At 34.6% G+C, this 6504-nt stretch overlaps 1 pseudogene; it reads left to right on the top strand.

Annotated features, from left to right (window-relative positions):
* Positions 1–5907: 5907 nt before the first annotated feature.
* On the top strand, positions 5908–6029 carry LOC149125476 (U2 spliceosomal RNA; annotated as a pseudogene).
* The last annotated feature ends 475 nt before the right edge of the window (positions 6030–6504 follow it).

Consider the following 6504-nt stretch of genomic DNA (forward strand, 5'->3'; position numbering starts at 1 on the left):
GCCCAAAGCAAGGAGCCAGGTGCTTTTTCCTGGTCTCCCATGCAGGTGCAGAGGCCCAACCACTTGGGCCATCCTCCACTGCCTTCCCCAGCCACAGCAGAGAGCTGGACTGGAAGAGGAGCAACCAGGACAAGAACCTGGGGCCCATATGGGATGCTGGTGTTGCAGGCAGAGGATTAACCAAGTGAGCCACGGCGCTGGCCCTGAAATTATTATTTTTTATTATGACTCTGCAAGTGCTCTAGCACCATTTCTTGAAAAAACTGTCTTTTTTACAGTGAATTCTTTTTCAGTTTTCATCAAAAAAATTAGGACATGTTTGTGCCTATTTTTGAATCCATATTCTTTTCCATTGATATATTTGCTTATGCTTCTACCAATACATTACAGTTGTTATTGTATATATGTGAGGAGAAGTTTTCAAAGAGTTCATGGAAATACTTACTATGAAAAAAAAAACTGTATGGTTTTAAAAAATGGTTTACCCAAAATAATCTTATCTTTTAATTATATTTCCCACAAAGTTTTTGAAGAACTCTCATGTAATAAGAACATTTCTTTAGATCATCTTTGACCCATCTTATATGGGTTATGAAGGTTTCTGCACAAAAATCTTACACATTTTTGTTACAGTTCTATTGGTTTTATTATTTTATATATATATTATTTTTAAAAATTGGTATGTCAAATTTTCACCTCTGGTATATAGGTAAGCAATTCACTTTAGTGTAATGACTTTAGACTCTTTGTTATCACCATACTTACTAGTTCTAAAAGGTTTGGGAGAGTCTTTGAAATTCACTGCATAACTAATCATTTCAATTGTTAATAAAGACAAAGTGAATAAAATACTTTTTCTGCATTAACTGATATAATCTTATTATGTTCTTTATTGATTTTGTGAAAATTTAGAAGAAAATCGCTCTTACCTAATCTTACTGCAAAAACATAAGATGATTCATAAAAATATTAAATATGGGCAAGTTCAGTTGTAACCTTGAGTTTGAGATGGTTATAAAGATTTTAAGTGGTCATATTCATCAGAATCTAGATTTGGGTGAACCTGTAAAATTTAAAATGAGGAGCTATTGAACTGGCCTTGAATACCTGAAATAATCACACTTGGTTGTATGGCACACTTTATTATATACATGTTGGGATCAGTTTGCTCATATTTTGTTCACATTTTTGCATTAATATTTATAAGTATTAGTCCATTTTTTTTCTTTTAAAAATGTTGTGTCTGATTTTGGCATTAGGATAAACCAGGTATTTTGGGATTGCTTGGAAAGTGTTCTCTCTGCTTCTACTTACTAGAAGAGATTGTGGAGCACTGGAATTGTTTCTTCCTTAATTATTTTGCAGAATCCTCCAAATTATTCAGATGGTGAACCATCTCTGCCTGTGCCTTACTTTCTTTAAGGTTAATTATTACTAAATCGCTTTAAATAGATTAAAGAAGGAGTTGTAGTAATTTGTATTTTTCAAGAAATTGGCCTACTTCATCTAAGTTACCCATCTTCTGGGTATGGGTTTTTTCACATCCCTTCATATACTTTAATGTCAGTTGGTCAATAGTTTTCTTTTACTATTTATTTGTGTCTCCTCTTGTCCTTCTTGATTAGCCTTAGAGGTTTATCTAAGGTTAATTATATTAAGTGTTCAAAATCTTGTCTTTTGATTTTAATGATTTTTCTGTATTATTTTTCTTTTGTACCTATGGATGTTTATTTATTTATTAACAATAATTTGTACATGTTTATGGGCAAAAGTGTGATATTTCAATATTTATACACAAGGTATATTCATCAAATCAGGGAAATCAATACTTCCCTTTCTTTGACATAATTGTATTATTTTTCTAATTTCAATTTTATCAATTCTGCCCTAATATTTATTCTTTTTCTCCTTTTTGCTTTAGATTCCTAGGACCAAACTTAATTTATTAATGTTAGATATTTTTTCTTTTAATGTGTGTATTTAATGCTAGAAATTTCCCCTCAATCTTTACTATATTTGTGTCCCAAAATTTTAAAAATTTGTGTTTATATGTCCATTTGATTCAAAATGTGTTTTAAAATTTTTCTTCAGACTTCTTTGACTTGTGGATTATTCATAAGTTTCCAAATCTTTTTTTTTCCAGCTGTTTTCCTGTTGTTGATTTCTAATTAATTTAATTATGGTCTGGGAACTCATATTGTGCGATTTCTATTATTCTGAATTTGTTAATGTGTCATTTATGGCCCAGAACATGTACACTAGTAAATGTTCCATTTGAGCTTAAGAGGAATGCATATTATACTGTTGTGGCTAGGCTATTTCAATAAATGTCAATTAGATAATATTAGTGATAGTTCTGTTCAGTTTATCCATATTCTTACTTGTCTAATTTATCAAATCCTGAGAGAAGAGTATTGACATGTTCAACTATAATAGATTTTTTTTCTCTTTCCTTTTTCAGTTTCAATATTGTTTGCTTCATGTATTTTGGTCCCTTTTGGTTAAATAAATATACATTTAGGATTTTTTGTTTTCATAAAGAATTGACCCTCTCATCTTTATTTTTTACCTTCTTTATCCATCATAGTCTTTCTGGTCTTGAATTTAGTTTTGTCTAAAAGTAATATCATTGCTGTCATTTTCTTTGGATTTGTGTTTTCATAGTATATCTCTTTACTTCTAAGCTATCCTAATGAATTTCTATTTAGAAGAACCTATAAAGAACTTAAAGGTGAATTCTGTCTTTGTCCACTTTGCCAATCAATTTTTAATTGACACATTTAGATGATCACATTTAAAGAGAATTGATACATTTGAATTAATATCTACCATATCTATAACTGTTTTCTATATATCCCATATGTTACTTTTTCCTGTTTTCATGTTTTGTGGTTTTGAGAATTTTGCACAATTCGTCTCTTCTTTTTAAAACAATTTGTTAACATAAAAATAACAGATTTCATGTGTTTCATAGGTATAGTTCTAAGAAGATAATTTGACATTTCTTCCTCCTTTCCCCCCTTCATCATTCTCTCTCCTTCCTTCCTTTTTTTCTTTAATTTTTGCAAAAATATAGTTTGAATCCTCTCTATAATCACAGGGTTACTATAACACTAACTATAATATTCAACAAGTAAAAAGTAGGAAGACTTTGGTTGCACAGGGGTATAAACAAGGCCTAAAAACAACAAGCAAATCGCAAGATGTCCATTTCATTCCTACTTTCTTTGTTTAAAAATGTAATGGTTACTTTGAGTTTTACAATCCACATTTTGAATTACGTCCATTTTCAAAAAATACTACGTATTGCAAATACCTTATAACAGTGTTCCCTGGAAGAATTTCAAGATGGCAGAATAAGGAGGGAGATTACTGTTCCAGGCTATGGGAAGACAGTTTTTTTTTTTTTTTTTTAAGTGGAGATAGTGCAGTTTCATGGAAGACTTAGGGAGAAAACTGCAGTAGAAACTCCACACAAGTTGGAGGAAACCAGTGTATCCACATGGAAGGTGTGAGCATGCAGCATGCACATGGACACAACACAGGAGCCCAGCAGCTGAGAGCCTCAGCAGCAGCTTTGGAGAGTGAGGTGAGACCAGACTGCAGCAGCCCAAGCCACTGGTGATAAAGCTACAAGGAGAGTCTGGTGTTAGTCCAGTTTGAGCCCTGTGGGGGACAGTGTACCTGAAAACACAGAGGATAAAATGCGGCAGGTTTCTGTCTCACTGACCACCTGACAATGGCATCCTGTAACTAGCTGAGAGAAGGTAGGCACCATTTTGGACATATGTATAAGCTGCACCACCTGTGTCTGTGTGCCCAGTAACCAGTTGAGAGGGGATGCCTGCGTTTGGCTGAGAGAATTTACAGGGGGGTAGGGGCCCATATAGGACTGTGAGGTGCCCCTGCCTCCCAGCACATCACAGGCTATGAGGCTTAGGCTGCCTGGGTGAAGTACCCATAGGCATAGGCAGCTGGCTCTGAGAGCATCTGTGCCTGTCTGTGGATGGGATGGACAGGCAGGGAAGAGTGGATCCTTGGTGCTCTGTGACTGTGGGGGCCTTGTATGCTGGGACTGCAGAAGCACTGTGGCTACATGGGAGGACATAAGGTGTGACTGGGTTTCTGGGCAGTCAGTGTGGGTGTCTCCACAAGCTTGAGGCTCCCTGATTGCCTGCAAAGCGTATGTGCTGCAGGATTTCTGCTCACACTGAGGACTGCATGGATCTTTTGTGTGGTTCTTACTGCACTGCAGGTAAATTTTGCACTCCATGGGACTAGCACCTGGGCAGTGGTTGCCTTGGAGGAGAGTCAGTGAGAATGAGGCTATGCCAACAGAGCTGATCAAACCTTTCCTTCTAATGAAAATAAATAAAAGAGGATATATAATATGCACAACTTGGGTGTCACCTTGGAAACTCCCCTCACACTGGAGCACTGAACAGAAATCCCTGGCCACACCCAGCACACACCTCTGAGTATTCAATGAAAAAAGAGACACTCCATTAAGCCACAGAAGAATTGTCCAAAGATAAAAGCCATCAGTAGGGAAAAAACCAACAAATGTCTCCACAGATACTTAAAATAAAGCAAAACTTCAAGAAACAAGAGAAAGGAAGACTACATAATGGCCCCAAAGGAACAAAATAACACATCAATACTAGAACAAGAAAATGAAGAGATTGATGAAATGCCAAAAATGGAATTCAAAAAATTGTAGGATTACTCAGAATTAATCAGAAGCAAATCTATGAATTAAAGAAATCCACAGATGGCATGAATGAAAATTTTTCCCATGAAATTGAGATTTTAAAGAAAAATCAAAATAAATATTAGGAATAAAGAATTCAATAGATCAAATATAAAATGTGGTGGAAAGCCTTAAGACCAGACTCTAAGAGGCAGAGGAAAGAATATTCAAGTCAGAAATCAAATCCCTGGAAATTTTGCAATCAGACCAATAAAAATGAAGAAATTAGAAAAATTAAAAATAATTTTGGAGATACTATCAAATAATTTAATATGCAGGTCCTAGGAGTTCCTGAGGGCATGGAAAGAGAATGTATTAGAAGGCCTTTTCAGTGAAATAATTACAGAAAACTTCTCTAACTTTGAGAAAGAAAGTGACGTTCATGTACAGGAACCACATAGAACTCCTAATAGACATGATGAGAAAATATCAACATGACACATTGTAGTCCAAACTCTCCACAGAAAAGATTCTAAAATGTGCAAGAGAGAAATGCAGATGACTTTCAGAGGATCTCCAATTATCCTTATAGCTGGATTCTCATGAGAAACCCTAAAGCCTAGAAAAGAATGGCAAGGTATATTCCAAAAAAGTCTTAAGAGAAAAAAAAACTGTCAACCCAGAATACTGTACTCTGCAAAACTCTCATTTATTAATGAAAGTTAATAAAGAACTTTCACAACAAACAGAAATTGAAAGAATTTGTCATCTCTTGTCCAGCCTTACAAGAGATGCTTAAGGATGTGCTGCACACAGAAACACGGTCATCTCCAAAAAAGAATGTGAAGGCAGAAAATCTCTCAGTAAAAGTAAAAAGGAAATCCAAAGTAAACAATAGGAATATTCGTGGGAAAATGACAGGGCAAAGTGGTTACTTATCGATGGTAACCTTAAATGTAAATGGCCTCAACTTTCCAGTTAAAAGGTACATACTGACTAAATTGATTAAAAAAGATCCATCTATTCTCTGCCTACAAGAAACACATCTCAACAAAAAAGATGCACCCAGAATGAAAGTGAAAGGATGGAAAAAGGTATTCCATGCTAACAGAAACCAAAAAAAAGCTGATGTAGCCATCCTAATATCAGACAAAATAGACTTTAACACAAAAACTGTTAAAAGAGACAACAAAAGGCACTAATGATTAAAAAATCAGATCGCTTCTCGGCCTTTTGGCTAAGATCAAGTGTAGTATCTGTTCTTATCAGTTTAAAAAATCAGTTCAACATGAAGATATGACTATAATAATGACTATATATATGATATATATGACTATATGATATGATATATATAACTACATGTGTTTATTATTACAGGACACCTGGGTATTTAAAAGAAATGTTAATGGATAAAGGGAGACATAGACTCCAACACAATAGTAGTGGGGGAAGTCAATACCCCACTTTCAGCAATGTTCAGATTGACCAGACAGATCAGCAAAGAAACAACAGAGTTAATTGACACTATAGACCAAATGGAAATAACATATCTTCAGAGATTTCAAACTTACAGCTGCAGACTACATATTCTTCTCACAGTGCATGAAACTTCCTCTAGGATTGATCAAAAAAAAAAAAAAGAAAAGAAAAGAAAAAAGTTTATAGCAATTGTTGCCCACATCAAGAATTTGGAAATGTATTAAATAACTGAAATATTAATGCAGCTCAAGGATCTAAAAAAAACAGCAAACCAAACCCAAAATATTTTTTGTTGACAGGCAGAGTGGACAGTGAGAGACAGAGAAAAAGGTCTT

Source organism: Oryctolagus cuniculus, chromosome 7, assembly GCF_051225735.1.
Source record: "Oryctolagus cuniculus isolate XC-2025 breed Fujian yellow rabbit chromosome 7, ASM5122573v1, whole genome shotgun sequence".
Lineage (NCBI taxonomy): Eukaryota > Metazoa > Chordata > Mammalia > Lagomorpha > Leporidae > Oryctolagus > Oryctolagus cuniculus.